Here is a 20,123-nt window from a genome sequence, read left to right as displayed (position 1 = left end):
CAGCAGCCACCCTACAACTAGAGCTCGCTCAGTGGTTGCTGCGTGGGCACAGCTGACGTCGGGAAGCACCTGTAAGTTCAAGTGCACGCGTTAGCCGTAGTGCCCATAGGCATCATGGTCTCCCTGGGGGACCCCAGTTCCTGTAGGCCTGACGCCTTTATTAGCGCAAGCTGGCAGGCTGTGGCTGCCGCTCGGAGGACCCCAAATGTCACGGCCTCGCACAGCCTCAGTGCGCTCTTGCATGGCTCTGTAGAGCGCAGGTCTGACCTGCAGGTGAAGCCCAAGGAGCTGGCCGTGCTGCCTTTGCTAGGATGCTCTAGAGGAGAATCCATCTCGGTGCCTTTCCCAGCCCCTGCAGGCCACCACGTTCCTGGGCTCGGGGCCTCCTCCCTGTGGTCACACCTCTGTCTGGCTCTCGCCTGCCTTGACCTCACACCTCCTTCTCTTTCCCTGATAAGGGCCCTTAGGATGACACTGGGCCTGGCAGGTTAATCCAGGACGACCTCTCTACCCCAGATTCTTCTAATCACACTTGTGAAGTCCCCTTGACCACAGAAGGTAACATTTGGGGGCCAGTGCTGTGGCACAGCCGGTAAACCTGCTGCCTGCAGTGTCAGCATCAAATATGGGCGCAGGTTCAAGTCCCGGCTGCTCCACTACCAGTGCAGATCCCTGCTAATGGCCTGGGAAAGCAGTGGAAGATGACCCAAGTGCTTGAACCCCTGCACCCATGTGGGAGACCTGGAAGAAGCTCCTGGCTCGGGCCTGGCGCAGCCCCAGCATTGTGGCCATTTGGGGAGTGAACCAGCAGATGGAAGCTCACTCTAACTCTGCTTTCCAAATAAACAAAATCTTAAAAAATTTGCAAGTTCCTGGATTAGGACATGGGCATCAGTGGGGGTGGGGTGAGTTTAGGGAGCACTATTCTACTTCAATGAACTTGCTATTTGTTTTTAAAAATTTGCTTATTTATTTGAAATAGTTAGAGGGAGAGACAGAGGTTGTCCATTCACTGGTTCCTTCTCCAGATGGCCAGAACAGCCAGTGCTGGGCCAGGCCAAAGCCAGGAGTTTCTTCTGCCACCCCCCCACCTCACCCCCACCCCCCACCGCCATGGGTAGCAGGAGCCCAAGCTCATGGGCCATCTTCTGCTTTCCCAAGCACATTAGCAAGGAGCTGAATCAGAAGTGGAGCAGCCAGGACACAGACTGGTGCCCATGTGGGATGCCAGCCCTGCAGGCCTGCTATGCCACAACGCCAGCCCCAAACTTGCTATTTTTACGATGACTCAGAATTTTTAAGTGCTAGGATCTTCTTGCATTTAGTGTGTGCTTTCAGTTGATGTTCTTGTGGAAAGAAGGGAGGTTCTGGGGAGAACTGAGGATAGAATCGGGTCTGCAGATTTCCTAAAAGGCTGGCTTTGCTATCTACCTCTCAGGATGAACGGAATGAGGTAGCACATTAATCTGAAGAGATGTGGTAGATGAGCTCCTTGTGCCTAAAGAATGTTTATGGTTTTAAGAAGAACCTCCACAAATAAAAAGCATACACACACACACACATATTTAATATTTATTTGAAGGGCAGGGTGTATGTATGTTTGAGAGGTTGAGAGATTTTACATCTGCTGACTTACTCTCCCAGTACCACAATAGCCAGGATTGAGCCAGGCAGAAGCCAGGAGCTAGGAACTCCATCTGGGTCTCCCATGTGGGTGGCAGGGACCCAAGGACTTCCCAGGTGCATTGGTGGGAAGCTGGATCAGAAGCAGAGCGGGGACTCCTGCTGGCCTTGCGAGTGGTGGCTTAATCCACTGTGCCACAGTGCTGGCCCCAAATCATTGTCTCCTCTCTGAAGGAGACTTTGCAGGGTGCCGTGGTTTGTTTGAAAATGTTTTAGATACCATCCCTATCTGATTGATTAGTTTACCAATCCATTTTGAAGATGTTTCACTTTTTTATTAAACAACAAATTCAGATGCCTTCAGACCCCTAGAAATGCCCCAGCAAGGCACACACTGAAAGGACATGGGTTGCAGAGAATTTTTTTTGTCTTCGATCTGCTGCTAGTTCATTCCACAAGTGGCTACAATGGCCAGGGCTGAGCCAGGCCAAAGCCAGGAGCCAAGACCTTCATCCTGGTGCTTGGGCCATTGTCTGCTGCTTTGCCACAATGCCGGTCCCAGCATAGAATCTTGACGATGTCTTTGCGTATTGTGCTCTGTATAGAAGATAGCAAGCTTCCAATGAGGCCATTTTTGGGGAGTGAGGAAGCATGTCTCTGGGTTGTGTGGTGGTGGTGGTGGGTTGTGTGTGTGTGTGTGTGTTTTAGCTGCTTTTGACACGGGGCAGTTACTCCAGGAGGGCTTGGGCATCCGAGTACCCAAGCGCGGCTTGTGAGGTGTCCGAGTCTCACTCTGAGACTTGGACTCGGTGGAGGTGCAGGCTGGAGCATGCCAGAAACTCGGTTCTCTGCTGTTTCTCTGCCCCATACAAAGGAGTAACGTTTTGCGTTAGTTGTCCTAGGTGACCATTCAATACTATGAGCATTTAAGCCAGAGACAATTCTTAGAGCAGCGGGCGAATCTTTCGTACCTGGTAGTTCAGTTATTTTAATTTCCGGATTTGATCACTTCCACGTCCCTACTGTAATGGACTTTGGTGCTGGAGCTCGCTCTCCCCACACTGTGTCTTTTGCCTGTTAGTATGCCTTGTAATTCTTTTTTTTTTTTTTTTTTTTTTGAAGACCGACATGATGTACTGGGTGCAAGGAACTGTGGGAAGTAGGACTGTAATGACGTGGAGGCCAGGTGGGGGTGAGGAGGAGACATATTCTATGTTCCTGTGACTGGTCTAGGCCTTCTATCTCTGTGCCCATGGGCTGTGAGCTTCACCAGTATTTCTTAGTTTCTTTCTCCCCTGTTAGGTGGGACAGGATAGGGGGATGGGCTAGAATTGGGTGTCGTCTTCTCCCATGTGGAAGGCTGGTGCTGGCTGGAGTAGGGTAGTTCCCTCCCTCTAGGCAGCTTAGGCCCTGATGAAACCCCAGTGGCTTGTTAATTAGCTTCTCCTGATGGCCATGCTAGGCAGAACAGAGCTCTGGTGCCTTTCCAGATGGCTCCCTTTCCCCTGCGGTTGGCAGAAGCTCGAGGGGGTTTTTCTCCAGTACTCACGGGGAGGACCGGGTGGAACTCCTGGAGGGGAAACTGAGGGTGCCTCTCCTGGGCCTGGGTCCTTCCGGACATTGTGGCTCTCCCCTGCTCCCACCGAGCCTTCAGCGAGTTGTCGGTGTTCCTGTGCTCCTGGTCACTGGTTCCCTGGAGGTTTCCGCCCGGGCAGGTAGGGGTTGTCTGGGTCCACTTGTTTGTCTCTCCAGTTTCTGGGGCAGCAGGCTGCCCTCCATCTTCATTCTCTGGTGAATTGAAGCAGATCTGTTGGCTTTTTTTTTTTCTTTCTTTTTGCGTGGTCAGCTTTTTACATCTTGGGACAGGGTCCTGTGGGCACCTTAGACAGTCAGGCTGGAAACCGGAATGGAAGTGGTTATCACTTGTACGTGGTGCCCAGCTTTCATCGGGGCCTGGTCATCTTGGTGTCGCCAGGCCATGGAGCCTCTTCCGTTTGCACCTGCCTCACATGGCTGTCTCCTCGTATTTGCCACCTGCTTCTGACCACAGGTCTCCCATCCAAGTACTAACCAGGCCCGACCCTGCTTAGCTTCCGAGATCGGATGAGATTGGGCGTGTTCAGGGTGGTATGGCCGTAGACTGACCATAGGTCTCCAACCTTGAAGAGCCCTCTCCTTGGCTTCCTCAACTCATGGGTACTTCATGAGGTTGGTGGAAAATGGATTAAGACCTGTGCTTACTTAGCTGTAAAGATTTTTTTTTTAAATGTATTTGACAGTGTTACAGACAGAAAGGTCTTCCATCTGTTGGTTCACTCTCCAAATGGCGGCAACAGCCGGAGCTACGCTGATCCGAAGCCAGGAGCCAGGAGTTTCCTCCTGGTCTCCCATGCGGGTGCAGGGGCTCAAGGACCTGGGCCATCCGCCACTGCCCTCATGGGCCACAGCAGAGAGCTGGACTGGAAGAGGAGCAACCGGGACTAGAACCCAGTACCCATATGGGATGCTGGTGCCACAGGCAGAGGATTAACCTAGTGTGCCACGGCGCTGGACCCACAGTAAAGTTTTTAAAGTCTGTGCACAGTACGCATTTTTCCATGAACTTTTTGAAGACACCATGTACGTGCTAGCCATCTTCCCATTACCCCGCTCCATTCTTGACTACAGTGGCCCCTCTGAAATAGTCATCCCAGGCAGTCTGTCACCAGACAGCTCAGAGACCCTTGCCTGACTCGGCTCATCGGGGGACGGGCTGCCTTGTCCACATCAGCACTTTGAGGGTGAAGAATTCTCCCTCCCTTGAACACGCCCTATCACTTTGTGCCTTTCTTGAACTTGGCGCAGCTCACTCTGATCTGTCGTGTTTGAGCTATCTATGTCCTCTTCTAGCACGCTGTAAACTAGAAAGTCAGGAGTGTGGAGGAGGGACCATCCTCACTGCTGTTACCATCCAGGGCTCAAAATAAGGCACTCCAGTCGATGAGTATCATGGAGTATCTTCACTGGCTAGATAAGACCATTCTGAGAAAGGCACGCTTCTTTCTCCCTTGAACCCAACCTTCAGCAGACAAGTAACGTGCCAGTGCGGTAATACAAGGAGTAAACACAAAACCCCAACAGGCTGCTCCGAAATCCCAGGTGATTCCTGGATTGGCAAAGGGGATGAGTTAGCTGATGGGAGCAGGCAGAACAGTGATTTTTTTCATTGTCTAGACGGACCAGACGGATGCGCGACCTGCGGATTGAAGTCGCCAGCTCCCATCTGTTTTATTCTGGAGTCGCATGGAGAGCTGCACCCCTTGCTAACTCAGCCACGACACTGTCTGGGAGCGCGAGCCGGGTGTCAGAAGTCTCTAAGGGTTCTAAGTATGCAGCAGAGTGCAAGCTTTGATGGATGGAGTTGGGGTCAAGTTCAGCACAGGTGTATTTGAGCTGCACGTGCACATTAACCCAATCTCAGTAGGGTTTTTGTTTCTCTGCATTTTTCTGGTCTTTCTGTTTCAAATGTGAACGCCTGAAGGACTGGTAGGGCCACATGGATATCAAGCATGGGAAATGACAGTATTGCCATAGAAGTTTGGGAATTTGAGAGGAAAACTTATTTGGGAAAGAATTACTGGTATAATTTGTAAAGTGAAGATTAGAAGATTCTAATCAGAATTTTTATAAATCAAAACGGCATATGCAAAGAGGTTGATTTTCCTCGGATATTCTAGGTGTGATATCAGATTAATGCTGTCGTCTACCAATGAGGAAATTGTTTCAATAGACATAACTTATATTTTACCAAAGCCCTGGACAGTGAAATGTATGCTAGTGACAGTGGACATCCTTGAAAGCAGTGACTAACATAAGCAGATTTTCTAAAGTCAAATCATTCTTGCATTCTGGAATAAAACCTCGGTCATCATATAATTACTTTAATGGACTGTTATTTCAGTATCTTTGGATACAGTCAAATGAGCCTGCTGTATATCCCCCTCCCACCTTTTTTCCTATGCGTGTCCAATTTTGGTGTCAGTGTTATATAGCTACTTAGAGTAAACTTGAATGAGCTTGGAAGCTTTCTGCCTTTTTTTAATGCCATGGAACAGTTTAAATAATACAGTATAAAACTTATTTAAAATAGGAAAACAAGCCACATCCTGTTTTTAAGCGGTTGAACATACTTTCAAGTGAATTGATATTTAAGTGCTTATTCAGTGATGTGAGTACAGCTTACATCATTGTTAAATACTAGGTCCTGGTGGTTTGGTTCAAATAATAGTGGAAAAAAAATCCCTGAAGGAATGATGGAAACCACATGTAACAATTGGTTCTCCTCTCTCAGGCCTGTGGCCCACTGAGGATTAAATATTTGCAGAACTGGGAATTGCTTTTGTTCATCTTCTAAGTCCTGGACGTAGGTTGGGACTGGAATAGAACGTCAATTCTGGGGGAATGGATGGAAACCTGCACAAGGGTACTGCAAAAAGTTTGGAAAGCTGGGATTAAAGATGTTTAGGTGCAAAATTTTAAAAACTGATTTTTTCATAATAGCATATTCCATGAACTTTTTAATGACCCCCTTACAGGTGGATTTCAGATACTTTTGCACCAAAATAAACATCCTTTAATGCCCTTCTCCATGAACTCTGAAGTACCCATGCATACACTTGAGCTGTTAATCTCAACATTGGTTTTGAGTTTGTGCTATTCCCCACACCCCTTGCTAAGTGTGGTGCTTGTCTTCTGAACCTTCTTGAAGACACAGAACACGTGGGCGTGCTCAGAAACCTGTAGAGCCCTAAGCCCCATTCTAAGTTTGCAAACTCATTCTAACAGGACAACAGGTATCCCAGGGGTCTCTAGTAATGGGAAAACTTGGGAAACTGTCCTACGTTTAAATGACTTAAAACACCACAGCACTGTTTCTAAACCCTCGACTTGAATCGCCTGGGGAGTTCTGCAATTCTGAGGCCCAGCTGCACCCGCCAAGTGCATTTGTTTCTGGAGGTGAGGCCTGGGCATTAGGGTTTGTTAGAGGTTCTGCCAGCTCGAGCTATTGAGTTTCGGCTTTCTTGGGAGCTAAGGAGTTGGAAGTTGAGACTTTGGCTTGCTGGAAAATCAAGACTGGGCATAAGTGAGTTGACCTCTGTTGTGAGGCCTAAGAGAAATGGGAGTGAGACCCACCATCAGCTGACTTAGTGTTCTTACCTCCTTCCACCTTGGATGTAGTTCTGCTCCAAACCATGTTGGCCAATCAGCTTAAACCGCTGAAGAAAACCAGACGTGCACCTGACGCCCGGGAAAGGTTCAGTAGAAGCGAGTGACTGGTAGAGCCCAGGTGTCAGTTGGCCTTGGCCGTCTTGTTAAGCTCCAGACCTGACAGTGTTGGGTCTCCAGGCTGGGTCCTGGACGTGTCTACCCGGGTGCCTCCTGGTTTTGTTCTGCCCAAGGAGACCCGGAAGTGCAGTCCTGCCTCCTGCACACACAAAGTTCTCATATACACGTGGTGCTTCCATAGGGCTGTTGCTCTCGCTGGCCTGGCTTTCAGATGAGAAAACTGCTGCAATGGAGTCACGAAACCATCTTTGAGATCAGGCGGTCAGTGTCCGGTGGTGGAGCCGGACCTGGAGCCCAGTCCCCACCTCTGTGCTCCCATCTCTGACCACTCAGAGTGGACTGAAGACCTTGGCCCTGGGTGGGAAGGGAGGGTGGAGAGAACTGGACTGGGAACAACTCGAAGCTGCTGGTGGTCCTTCCCTTACAAGTCCTTCAGCTGCGGTGCCACCTGCGGGCTTGTCACGTGGTCTGCATCCCTGGCAGTGCCGGCCTCGGTCGCCTCCTAGGATCTCCTCTGGGAACGCCACACCCTTTCCTGTTTCACAGAGCACTTCTGCTCTCCATGCGCATGACCAAACTCACGTCCAGGTCCTGCACCAAGTCCTGTTCATGGCGATGCCTGAAATGTCCCCGTCATTTGTGGCAGAGATACAGTCCTCGGGATACGCTTTGCACTCCCACGTGCAGGTCACACCTGCCGAGAACTCTTTCCCTGGGTGAATTTCAAGCCTGTCCCAAGCCTTACAGGGCCACATTCCAATCTGTTACTAATTAATTTATTGATTTATGATGAAATGGTAACTGAGAGGACCAGACAACTGCATTCAAACAGCTGGAACATTCGCTCCCTGTAGGTAGGGGCTGTAGCAAGCCGAATTCCAAACTCAATGCCAGTCTCCTAAGTTTACATTGAGTGACAGCTGCCAATGGGACGGAGCACTTGTAACCTTCTTCCTAAGGGTTAAGGCCCTGGGTGGGGTGGTTGAATTTTAATCAGGAGGTGGTTAGGCATAAGTGGAAGCAGAATGTAAAAAGTAATTTGACTTCCAAGACTGGAATTTCGGCTCAAGGTCCCTGGGGCTAACCCTTCCCTAACTCTGGACCGTGGTTGGGTGGAACGTGTCTGTCTTTTCCTCTGGATCCTTCTGGCTGAGGTCAAATGGCCAGTGGGGGACAGACACCCACCTCCCCAGCTGGTTAGCGCAGTCTATATTCTTTCCTTAGATGTTGTATAGAACGTTTGTTCTCATTAGTCTCTTGCCTTGCAGACTTGGGAACCAGTCTCTTTATGGTGACTTAATTTGCCTTAATTGGATTCATCATGGGCTGATTTTAAAATTTAATTTTCTGAGGACAGTTTTATTTTCAGACTTTTGGAGGGAGTTGCTTTACAAGACCCCAGCACGGCCCTACCTCTGCCCCACATCCCCACATCCACACATGGATGCAGCCCCAGAGAACTGGTTTTGACCGATCATGGCATTGTAGGCATAGCCAAATGAGTTCCCTCATCCCAAATGGAATTAGAGAAAGAACAGGCGGACAGAAAAACTTCTGGTATCACTTGTATTTGCTCACCACAGTGCATTTTCCTTGTGCAGGGGGTGGGTTCCAGAGAGTAGCCAGGAAGGAGAAGCTACGTGGGGAGTATCCCATAGGCAAGACCAGGAGCAGGGAACAGACAGGTAAGCCAAGCTCTGCACCCTGTATAAACATGAGTTCAGAATTGATATGACAGATGATTCAGGTGACTTTAGAATGTGCGTAGCAGTTCTCTTTCCATTAACGTGTATTTGGAAGTTTTCAAAACACCATTCTAACGCCAAAGGATTTAAAGAGGGATAAAAGGACCTTTGAACAATGGCTGGACCTAAGCATAGGACTTAAAATGTAAACCTAATGTAATCCTAAGGCCAGCCTTCTAAGTTGGACTGATTTGCATGCAGGTGAGTAGACAAGTCATTTGGAATCTGCGTGTGTTAGCTATCGGACTTTTGACCTTTGGAGTAACTGGGACAGATTCTCTCCCTCCATTTCTGTCTCCTCTTTCCTGAGGCTGTTTGGAATTTTGGGGCAAGGGCAAATTGACAGGTTGGTAATAACCCTTGGGAATGTCTGAAGGGCCCAGGAGCCCTGGATGTCTTTGACCATGACCTCTGTCCCCTCTGGAGGGGACCGCATGAGTGCATTCCAAGGGTGGGTGAGTCCAGAGCCAGGTTGGGGAACAGTTGGCAAGGAGTGGTAGAACCTGGACTTGACAGAATGGGTCTCCTAGACTAGAACACGAATTCTTAAGGAAATTGCTTTTTGAAGAGATACACGTGGTGCCCAGTCCACTCTAGGGTTTGGGTGTGACCTCTAGGTCTATGGCAGAGAAAATTTTCATCTGGTCAGCTCATACCAGCTGTTTCCCTTCCACTCAAGAAATCATCTCAACACGCAAACATGTGACTGAGACTGATGCTGATCCAAGGGTAGCCTTGTATTCTTACTTCTTAAGATTTATTTTTTCACTTGGAAGTCGGAGGGAGGGAGAGAATCTTCCATCCCTTGGTTCACTCCTCGGATGGCTGCAGTGGCCAGGCTATCCAGGAAGGAGCTAGGAGCTTCATCCAGGTCTCCCCTGTGAGTGCAGGAGCCCAAGTACTTGGGCCATCTTCTGTTGCTTTTGTCAGGCCGTGAGCAGGGAGCTGCACTGGAAGTGGAGCAGCCAGGACATGAACTGGCACCCATTTGTGACGCCAGCATCGTAGGCAGCAGCTTTATCGGCTATGCCACAATGCCAGCTCCTCTTATTTTTTGAAATGCAACTCTTTTCAAACTCCATTATTCTACTACCTCTAGTTTTCACTTTCTGTAGTTAGAAAATCATCAGGTTCGAAAAGGTCACCTACAAGTGGTTGCAAATTAGCTGGTTTCTCGGTTGCAGGCAATCCAGGAAGTCTAGATAGGTGGATGGTTGATGGCAGGGTGGGCATTGGCCATCCCCAAGCACATGATGGCAATGAAGTGTAGGAGAAGGCAAAAGACAGCAAGCACAACCCAATGCAACAATGAAGGAACGTTTGAGTGCTATCCGTGAACCTGGCCCACCAGGCGCATGGCGAAATCTCGCTTCATTTCCTTGCATGTCCCTCGGTGGTACCAGCTTTGTCACTCTGTATATGGGGAGACGAAAGCCCAGCCAGTGGAAGTGCCTCATTTAGGGTCACTCGGCTTTCAGTGGCACAGCCAGAATTGAAATGCATTTCTTCGGATTGGAATTCCAGCATTCTTTGCGCCATATTAGAGCTGCCTGCTTACCTGGTGGCATGAGTCTAGCTCAGGTAGATGAGGTCCTGGAAATGGATTCCAGAATCCCGGCAGGAGGCAGTACAGCGGAAGCTCAGGCTCCGAAGCCATCTCAAGGTGGTGTCAGTACCCGAGAGGTAGTGGGCTATGGGGTAGAGGATGTAACGGGGGCAGTTGCGAGCCCTGTCATCAGGTGTCTCCTGGGCAGAGAGAGGGCAAGGTAGGGGTAGGCATCTGCTCCTCGCCTATCTCCAGCAAGGCCGCTGGTGCACCTGTCATTAGTGTGGCATCCTGGGTAACTGGAGGAAGACTAGCACGGGGATGGCTCGGAGAGACTGGACCTCCCGCTCCCTGCCTGCCAGAGCTTCGCCTCGTGCTGGGGCTTCCTGTGGCCCGTGGATGCAGCACCCCTGCAGGCTGGCTGCTTCACTGTGCTCCCCGACTGTGCTCCCCGACCCTTCCCAGACCGTGAGCTTTGATGCAGAGGCAGAAGCTGACAGGGCCACTTCCCAGGCCCGCCGCCAGCCAGTCCTAGCTCTCGGCCTGACTTAGTTCACCAGATGTGCTTGTAGAGGACTGACGTTGGAACAGCCTTGGGAGGAGGGGCAAGGCGAGTCCTTGATCTTGTAACCCAGCAGGTTCAGGAGCCAACACGTCGGTAGCTTCCTGGTACCCTGATCATACCTCGATGGCGTGTGGTTCCCTGGCCAGTGGCTTCCAGACTGTCCAGGCAACAGTTCCTTCAGCATGCCAGTCCTGGGGCGCTGGTCTAGGTGGTGTTGGAGCACCAGCCTAGAGTGTGTGTCTCAGCCCCTCCCGTCTCTCTCCAAGCACTCCAAGCCCTGAAGTAAGTTTCTGTCTAGACTCAAGTGGGGAGAACAACAGTGCTTGCACTCTCCAAGCTTCTGCCATGTAGAACCAAGGTGGGGCCCAGAGTAGAGGGACAGAGACCTGGGCGTGTTACACTGTCCGCGGTGTAGGCAACAGGAAGGGTAGTTGCAGTCTTCTAAGTGCTTAACAGTTAATGAGGGAAGGAAAGAAAATTAAGATGGATTCTTGGGGCCGCTGCTGTGGCACAGGGGGTTAGTACCCTGACCTGCAGTGCCAGCATCCCATATGGGCACCGGTTTGAGACCCGGCTGCTTGACTTCCCATCCCTCTCTCTGCTATGGCCTGGGAAAGCAGTGCAAGATGGCCCAAGTCCTTGGGCCCCTGCACTTGCATGGGAGACTCAGAGGAAGCTCCTGGCTTCAGATCTGCCCAGCTCTGGCCGTTGCAGCCAACTGGGGAGTGAACCAGCAGATGGAAGACCTCCCTCCCCCTCTCTGCGTCTCTCCTTCTCTCTGTATAACTCTGACTTCCAAATCTATAAAAAAAGAATTCTTTCAGAAGTGTTCACTGGACCAGTAGGCTCCTACTGCTGTATCTTCCTAAACGCTTTAGGTTATATGACAGGCAGAGACAAGAGATCCCCTGACACTTCATGACCGTGCCTTGAGGTGGGTGTCCAGCGAGAACTCTGTGTCCTTGCCTTCAGGAAACCTAGATTGCTTTTTGTGTCAGAGGACAGATAAATGCATGCTACCCGTCACATATCGGTATTGTTTAAGTGCACGCGGCGTGTGCGTGTATAAGCCTCAGGCTGTTGGGCTTTGTTATCTGCAGCTGAATCCCGATTGACGGCAGCTGCCGGAGTGCCCAGTGGATTGCACAGCGGGCAGGGTGTTGGCACCCATGTGGGTCTTCCTACCTCTTCCCTTCCTCCTCCCCTCCTTTCTTCCTAACGTCTTCCATTTAAAACTTTTTCACGTTTTTTTTAAAACTTCTTACTTTGAAATAAGTTTGGGCTTTTAGAAAAGCTGGCTGTTAAACAGTTTGAAGGCACTGAACGAACAATTCATAGCCACATACGTGTTTGCCACAGCGAAACCTGCAGCCCCCATCGTCCCATCTCTCCCAGTGTACATCTCCAACATGTTGGAAGAGAAATGGAATCTGCAGAAAGCGTCAGGGCTTGGGGTTTTGATTCGTTTATGTGCTTGAGGGTTATTTACAAGGTTTGTGAAATATAAAATTAAAAGATAAGTTTATTTAGGTGCACAACCTTGTGGAATCCTTTTTTTTTTTTCATGGTATGCATTTTCTATAAATTTTTGAAAACCTCTCCTATGCATGACTTTCAGAAGTTTTTTGCACTAAAATTAACTCTGCCTTTAATTCAACTCCCTTTCTAAGGTCTCATAGCGGGAAGGGTTGTGGCACAGTGGCTTCAGCTGCCACCTGCGACACCAGCATTCCCTAAGAGCTCAGGTTTGAGTCCCGGCTGCTCCATTTCCCACCCAGCTCCCTGCTAATGTGCCGGGGAGAGCAGCAGAAGACAGCCTGAGTGTTTGGGCCTCTGTCTCCCATATAGGAGACCTGGGTGGAGTTCCAGGCTCCTGGCTTTGGCCTGGCCCAGCCCTGACCGCTTGTGGAGTGAACAAGTGGATGGGAAATTGTGTCTCTCTCTGTGTCTGTGTGTCTCTCTGTGTGTCTGTGTGTCTCTGTGTGTGTGTGTGTCTCTCTCTGTGTCTCTCTGTGTGTGTGTCTCTCTCTGTGTGTCTGTGTGTCTCTCTTTGTGTGTGTCTCTCTTTGTGTGTGTCTCTCTTTGTGTGTGTCTCTCTTTGTGTGTGTCTCTGTGTGTGTGTCTCTGTGTGTGTGTGTCTGTGTGTGTGTGTCTGTGTGTGTCTCTCTGTGTGTGTCTGTGTGTGTGTGTCTCTCTGTGTGTGCCTGTGTGTGTGTCTGTGTGTGTCTCTGTGTGTGTGTCTCTGTGTGTGTGTCTCTGTGTGTGTGTCTCTGTGTGTGTCTCTGTGTGTGTGTCTCTCTCTGTGTGTGTGTGTGTGTGTCTGTGTGTGTGTCTCTCTCTGTGTGTGTGTCTTTCTCTCTCTCTCTGTGTCTCTGTGTGTGTCTCTCTGTGTGTGTCTCTCTGTGTGTGTCTCTCTGTCTCTGTGTGTCTCTCTGTCTCTGTCTCTGTGTGTGTCTCTGTGTCTGTGTCTCTGTGTGTCTCTGTGTCTGTGTCTCTCTCTTTGTGTGTGTGTCTGTGTGTGTGTGTGTGTCTTTCTTTCTCTCTCCCTCTTTGTGCATTTCAAATAAATACAACCTTTTTTTTTTTTTTTGTCTTCCCCTTCACTTGGTGCCAAGCACGGAGTAGGAACCAAAGGCACGTGCTCGCAGCATGGAGTTCTGCTGTCTTGCACTCCTCCAGCCCCTTTAGGTGCACAGCTGAGCAGCTGCAGCATGGTGGTTCTGTGATACTGTGATGTGAAGACAGGGACAAGGTGGTGCTGATGTTACCGTTGTTAGCGTAGAGCAGTGGTGGCTCTGGTGTCCTGACAGTGACGAGTGGTGTGGCTGGATGTGAAAGTCGGAACCCGCACGTGGAGCCAGGTGAGCTGCACTGGGCTCCACTCCTGTTCTCTGCTGGGTGCTCCCAATTCCCAGGATTCCCTCGAATGGCTTCAAAGCGTTTGTTGTTGCAAGGTTCACAGCAGCGGGGGGCGGGCCTGAGCGAAGCCCCGCAGAGTGGGGTATTAGGACTCACGCTGGACTCGGGCCCGAGAAGCCCGGTGTGCGTCCCGGCTCTGAAAGCTAAGCCTTGGGTGAGTTATTTAATAATCCCTGGCCTTGCTTCCCTCACTTGTACAGCAGTGGGGGTTGTGTGGCTCACTCTGGAGTCTGAAATGTTTCCGTCTGTGCTTATAACCTGCCCCTGTGGCTGCCACCCTGGTAGCCTTGCCGGCCTGACTATTCCTAGCAGGCTGAGGGGTGGAGCCGTGGCACATGGCTGTGGCGGGATGTCTCTTGTACCTCTGAATTCAAACGTGTCGGGTTGCCTCCCCCACCCCCATCCACCTGCCGTGTATTGGTGGCAGAGAGGAGCCTCCCTGCATTTGAGTTCTGGCTGTAGCTTACACTAAGTGCTTAGGGTGACTCAAACCCACAATACAGTAGGTCGTGCATCCCTGTGCCCCTCCAAGTAGGAGGCTGCTTGTGATTTTTTAAAAAATTGTTACAGGGGCCAGCATTGTGGTGCAGTGGGTAAAGCTGCTGCCTGTGACGCCAGCAACCCGAAAGGGCACTGGTTTGGGTCCTGGCTGCTGTACTTCAAATCCAGCTTCCTGCTGGTGTGCCTGGGAAGGCAGTGGAAGATGACCCAGGTGTCTGGGCCACTGTACCCATGTGGGAGACCTGGAAGAAGCTCCTGGCTTCGACCTGGCCCAGCCCTGGCTGCTGTAGCCATTTGGGGAGTGAGCCAGTAGATGGAAGATGTCTGTCTCTCTGTCTCTCCCTCCTCCTCTGTAACTCTGCCTCTCAAATCTTTTAAAAAATTGCTGTAATTATGCATATTTATGGGGATAGCTCATATTTCATGTGACGATCAAATAAAGTTAGCATTTTTTGAAATAATACATTTGAAAGGCAGAGAGAGAGAGAGGGATCTTGTATTTGCTGATTCACTCTCCAAAGGAACAGGGCTGGGCCAGGCCGAAGCTAGGAACCTGGAGGTCCATCCGGGTCTCCCGTGTGTGTGGCAGGGGCCCAAGAGGTTGGGCCGTCTTCTGCGCTCAGAGGAACGTTAGCAGAGATCTGGATTGGAAGTGGAACAGCCGGGACTTGAACCCGGCCCTCAGATGCTGGTGTTTCAGGTGGCAGCTTGACCTGCTGTACCACAACGTTGGCCCCTCAATATTTTTTTTTTTTTTATATTTAAGGAGATGGAAATGCTAACGTGGGGTCTGTGAGGGCGGTGAGAAGCCCCGAGTAATTCTGCTTAGAATATTTGCAGCTAGTGGAGATTCTGAGCTAATCAAGTCCAGAGACGTAGGGACGGCCTCAGGTCCCCGGCTGGCTGGTGGCAAGAACGAGGAGTGTCCAGTTCTTCGTCTGCTGGACTAGGGTTTGCCGCCTGCTTCATCAGGTTCCTAAGGCATTAGCAGTCAACACGGCACCTGTCTCTGACCCACTCTGTTCTTTGTCATGAGCACCTGGAGTCGTCATTTCCTACGGCAGCAAACAGATGCATTCTAGAACATAGTGGATGTGCACACGCACGTGCAAGGGAAGGCGTGAGGCATTCAAGAGTTTGGACTTTTGGCTAAGTTTGACTTCTTGTTGTCCCACAATTTCCTCTGCTCTGTCCCAAGGGTGACCTTGGTGCGGGATTCTGGGAATCCCAAGGTTGCTGCCGGCCCCAGAGGCAGTGGAGACTGTAGCTGGCTTCAGGAAAGGCCTGCAGGACCCAGGCTGCCCCCATCGTCCCACCTGGGGCTTTTTATTTTTTTGTCCCTTGCGTTTTTTTTTTTTTTTTTTCAAAACATGAACATTGTTCATGATACATCCCTGTTCATTTTAACATAAGTGTTCTTAGCTACCTCCTTTTTATTTATTTAAGATTTATTTGAAAGTTGGAGAGTTATCTTCTATCCACTGGTTCACTCCTCAAATGGCTGCAATGGCCAGGGCTGGGCCAGGCTGAAGGCAGGGGCCGGGAGCTTCATCAGGGTCTCCCCATGAGTGCAGGGGCCAAAACACTTGGCTATCTGCTGCTTTCCCAGGTGCCTTAGCAGAGAGCTGGGTTGGAAGTGGAGTAGCCGGGGCTTGAATGGGCGCCCATATGGAATGCTGGTGCCGCAGAGGGCGGCTTTATGTGCTGAGCCGTGGCACCAGCCCCACAGCTATCGCCTAGTGAGTGAAGTGGCCTCCTCAGGAAGGTGCCTGAGTTAGCTGTTGATCCCTCCCCTGTGTGCTCACTTTGACAGCACATTTACTCGAAGTAGAATGAGACAGCCCACGTGTTAGCAGCCAAGGGACCAAGGCTGTGGCAGGTTCAGCCCTGATTCTGCTACCTTCTGTCTTCCCAAATCGAAGGTGACTTTCTCTGGTTGGCATCCCAGATCTGGTGAGTCGTGGTGATTGGAGAGAAGCTGGCTAATGCTCAACATCAATTCCAGTGGCTTGACTCGTTATTTCTAATTTGTTTGTCATAAGTCTGAAACCAAACATGGGGGAGCCAAGAAGGCACGTGCGTCTGTCATGTTGAGAGGACATGATGCGTCAGTTATTGAATAGCTTGCTTCGTGCTCAGTGTACCTCTGATAGTGTTGTATCTGAAATGCTGTTCCATCCTATATTTTTAATTAAAAAAATGAGCATTCCATAATGTCCCTGATTTGTTTTATAGCCTAGGGAGAGAATCACGGTGAAGTTTAAAATGAGTTTGACGAGGGCTGGAAGTGGCTTTCCTCCTTAGAGTCGGTCACCCAACTTGATGAAGCGGAGTTCAGAACTGTGGAAGAATGGAGTCATTGACGGCTGCCTCGGCCGCGCCGGGGGCTGTCTGAGTGTGGAGAGGGATGCAATGAGATCGGTTCACTTCGGTGCAGCAGATTCTGAAAGCCACGCGTGTTTGGCATAATGCATGTTTTCCGTGAACTCTTTGACGCCCCACCATCCACGCAAGCATTCAGACTAAAACTTCTGCCACTGCCTGCCTTCCTCCGACTTTTTTACTTTGGTTTTCACCAGCTGAGCCTGGACTGAAACATTAAAAAGATTTTATAGAGACCTTGATAGAATGGAGCCTAAATGAACAGAGAAAGTCACATGAAGCTGATTGTCTAGTTCCCCTGAGCTCCTGGGAGAAAGGACAGGGCCCGAGCATTAGTCACCAGGTCCCTCCCCGTTCCCAGTCTTCCAGGACAGAGAAGCCAAGGACTTGGTCAACATCTCTCTGGTCAGTAGGGCTGTGTGTGCAGTCACCTGCCGTCCACCTAAACTTGTTCTTACATCTTACTCTCCAACTTTATTATTGGTGGTGGCCAAATGTACGTAGTAAGTGCAGGTACTTCTTGGATGGTGAGCTTTTTTCCAGTTAAAATAGGAAGCCACTCGGGCCTCTTTCCCAGTTTACGTAGGATCCTAGACATGGAGAGAGGGGAGAAATAGAAGGCAGTGGGGAGCAGCCGTCCTTAGCAGTGCCATCTGGCTGCTACTTGCATATCTAGTCCCTGACATCTTTGAAGTTCATGCTCCCTCCTTACCATTGAGGGGGTCATATGAGGTGAAATAGACAGGAGCAGCTAAGCCTGTGAAGTTCTGCCTCCCCTGGGGTTCCAGCAGGGAGGGTGACCTCTTAGTGTGGCTTGGTCAAAGAAGGACACCAGGGGCAGCTGGATGAGGCTGTCCTGCTTGGGACACCTGCCTTCCAATCCAGGTTCCTGCTGGTGAACGTGGGAGGTGGCAGACGATGGCCCCAGTACTTGGGTCCCTCCCACCTATGTGGGAGACCTGGATGGGGTTCCTTGCATCTGGTGTCTTCCTGGCCCAGCCCTGACGATTGCAGGCATTTAGGGAGTAAACCAATAGCTCGCTTGCCCCCCCACTCCGTGTGTGTGTGTGTGTGTGTGTGTGTGTCTACTGCACATGTGTGCATGCGCACACACCCATGCAGGAGTATACTTTATCCAGGCAGCCATCAGGCCAAGCAAGAGGGGTCTAAAGATGATTTTACACATTGTAGTTTTTAAAGCGATGCAAGCAGCACGCAAATGCTTGCTGTCCAAGAGCATTTTCCTTCCAGCTTTCCGACGCTCCCCAGCACGGCTCTGGGGCCAGCGGATAGCTCCTCTCTGGCTCCGCGGCGCTTCCTGGACGTGGCCCAGACACAGTAAATCGAACTCGCCGGAGGCCACTTGAGCTAAAAGGAAGTCCCTTGTTTCTTAGAAGACTTCTGGCACTTGCGGGATTGCACAGGGAGGTGGATGAGAGAGGGTGGGAAGACAGGGAGGAACTTGGGCAACTAAACTGAAACACACAAACCCAGAGAAGACCTCTATCTTTCTGACATCATTAAAATAAACAGGAGGAAAAGCTGAAGGTAGAGGCTAAAGCCCTAGTAAACACATCAGCGCTACCAAATTAGCCCTGTCTACAAACAGACCCTTCTATTTAGAGCAGGAACCACACCAGGACTGACCTTTGGAGGTGGCTGGCTGTCGTGGCCTCAGTGACCCGTCCAAACACCGTCCCAACCCTGCCCGACACGCGGCGGTATATGTTAGTGAGTTCTCGTTTTCTTTGGCTTAGTCTGTTAAATACTGATGGCACTGCCTTTCTGTTTTCCCTGCTTGCCCAAAACGAGCACTAGTAGCCTCTCAATAAGGAACATTACCTGTTCGTTTAGCCATCTGCTTACACGGTCCTAGGCGGAGGTGTTCTCCTGGGACCAGTGGGCCGTTACGTAGCTGTTTACTGGTGGTGAGTGACCACGGAGCACAGTGTGCCTCTTTGTGGGGGCAGCACTGCCTTTTAGGGAGTGTCACCCCAGAGCAGTACTCGGGAGAGAAGCGTTTCAGGTGGAGTATCTCTTATCCGAAATGCTCGGGTCCAGAAGTATTTTGGATTTGGGGGTTTTTCAGATTGGGAATATTTGCGTAACCTTCACAGAGTGAGCAACCCTAAACTGAAATCAAACCTGAAGTTTTCTGCGTGTCATGCCAGCGCTCAAAACTTTTTTTGGATTCTGAAACATTTCAGATTGTTGAATTGGAGATGGTCGTCTGGCATGTGTGTGTGGCGTTAAAACACAAACATGATCAGCTAATGCGTGCCGAGTGCTTGTGCTGCATCAGACGCTGTCCCTGGTTCTTTAATTTCCTTGGTCGTTGAGGTGGCTACTAGTATTCCCGTTGCAGAGGTCGAGAGGCTGGGGCCTTGCCTTAGGTGATGCACCCAGCGGTAGCAGATTGGGGGAACGAGGCTGCGTAGCTCTAGCTCTGAATCCCACCCCGTGGACTGCAGGAGGGTGCCGCCTGTATACGGAGCCAACAAAGAGCCACTTCCCAGACACAGACAAGTTCACAGTCACGGGCGGCACCGTAAGGTGCATCTCTCCCGATAGACTTGAAAGGAGGAAGAATCGGCACGGGTTTGAGACCCAGAGCAGAGCCTGCGTGGTCTTGTTCTGTCACTGTCTTCCTGGAGGCAGCTTCTATGAAGTCTCTCGCTGAGTCGTGGCAGAGTTGGGATGGAGCCTGCGGTGCGGGCTCTCCGGCTGCCATTTGGCCTTCATCATCTGCATTGGGGGCAGGTGCTTCATGGTCTCTGAGCTCCATTATCTCCTGGGCTCCTGTGTTCCTGTTCTGTGTCTCCAATCAGATGATGTAGAAGCTAGATAGTAGCCTCAGAGCACAGGTTCGACTTCTTGGCTTTTTTTTTTCCCCAAGCCAGTAGTCCAGTGCCCCAAACATGTAGACACTCAAATATTTGTGACTTTATTTTTTAAAATGTTTATTATTTTTTAGCATCACATTAGGCATACCATGAAACTGTTTCCTGACTCCAGAGTGAGTGGATGGATCATCTGAGCAAGCTTTGGGTCCTTTTGGGTCCTCTGTAAGGAACAAATCAAGAGATGTCTTTCTTGCCCTCGACCCAGGTTACAGCCCTGCAAGTATTTGGGGTGGGCGCCCTAGAAGCTAGATAACTCATTGAAGTGAGGAGTCCCAAGTGCCGAGTGCCCATGGAGCCCTCCTGGGGAGGTACTCAAATTGTTACCCCCGCCCTGCTCCCCGCCCCCGACACCTGGGTGGATTTAATCTCTGAAGAGTCCTTAATCTGCAGATGGTAGATCTATTAAGAATGAAATAAGAACATTGTGATTCTCACATAGAATGTTGGGTTTCTTTAAGTGTTTGCAGTGCGCTGTACTGCACTGTACTGTGCTCTCCTGAAGCCAGAATCCTCATTCTGGAGTTGAGGAAACCATGGTAGGCGGCAGTGAGGCAGACTCCATGGCAGAGGCGCCATCTGAGGTCAGGCAAGGGCGGGTGAGGAGCAGTCGGTCC

The 20,123-nt window shown here is 50.5% G+C and overlaps 1 protein-coding gene and 1 pseudogene across 1 annotated transcript in view; one reads left to right on the top strand and one right to left on the bottom strand.

Moving 5' to 3' along the window:
* BMP6 (bone morphogenetic protein 6) overlaps positions 1–20,123 on the top strand; it is a 178,581-nt gene that overhangs the window by 41,442 nt on the left and 117,016 nt on the right. The window lies entirely within an intron of this gene.
* Positions 3,646–3,764, bottom strand: LOC127493280 (5S ribosomal RNA; annotated as a pseudogene).

This window comes from Oryctolagus cuniculus, chromosome 5 (assembly GCF_964237555.1).
Source record: "Oryctolagus cuniculus chromosome 5, mOryCun1.1, whole genome shotgun sequence".
NCBI classification, from domain to species: Eukaryota; Metazoa; Chordata; class Mammalia; order Lagomorpha; family Leporidae; genus Oryctolagus; species Oryctolagus cuniculus.
The sequence above is the reverse complement of the archived record's forward strand: the minus strand, read 5'-3'. Positions and strand labels throughout refer to the sequence as shown.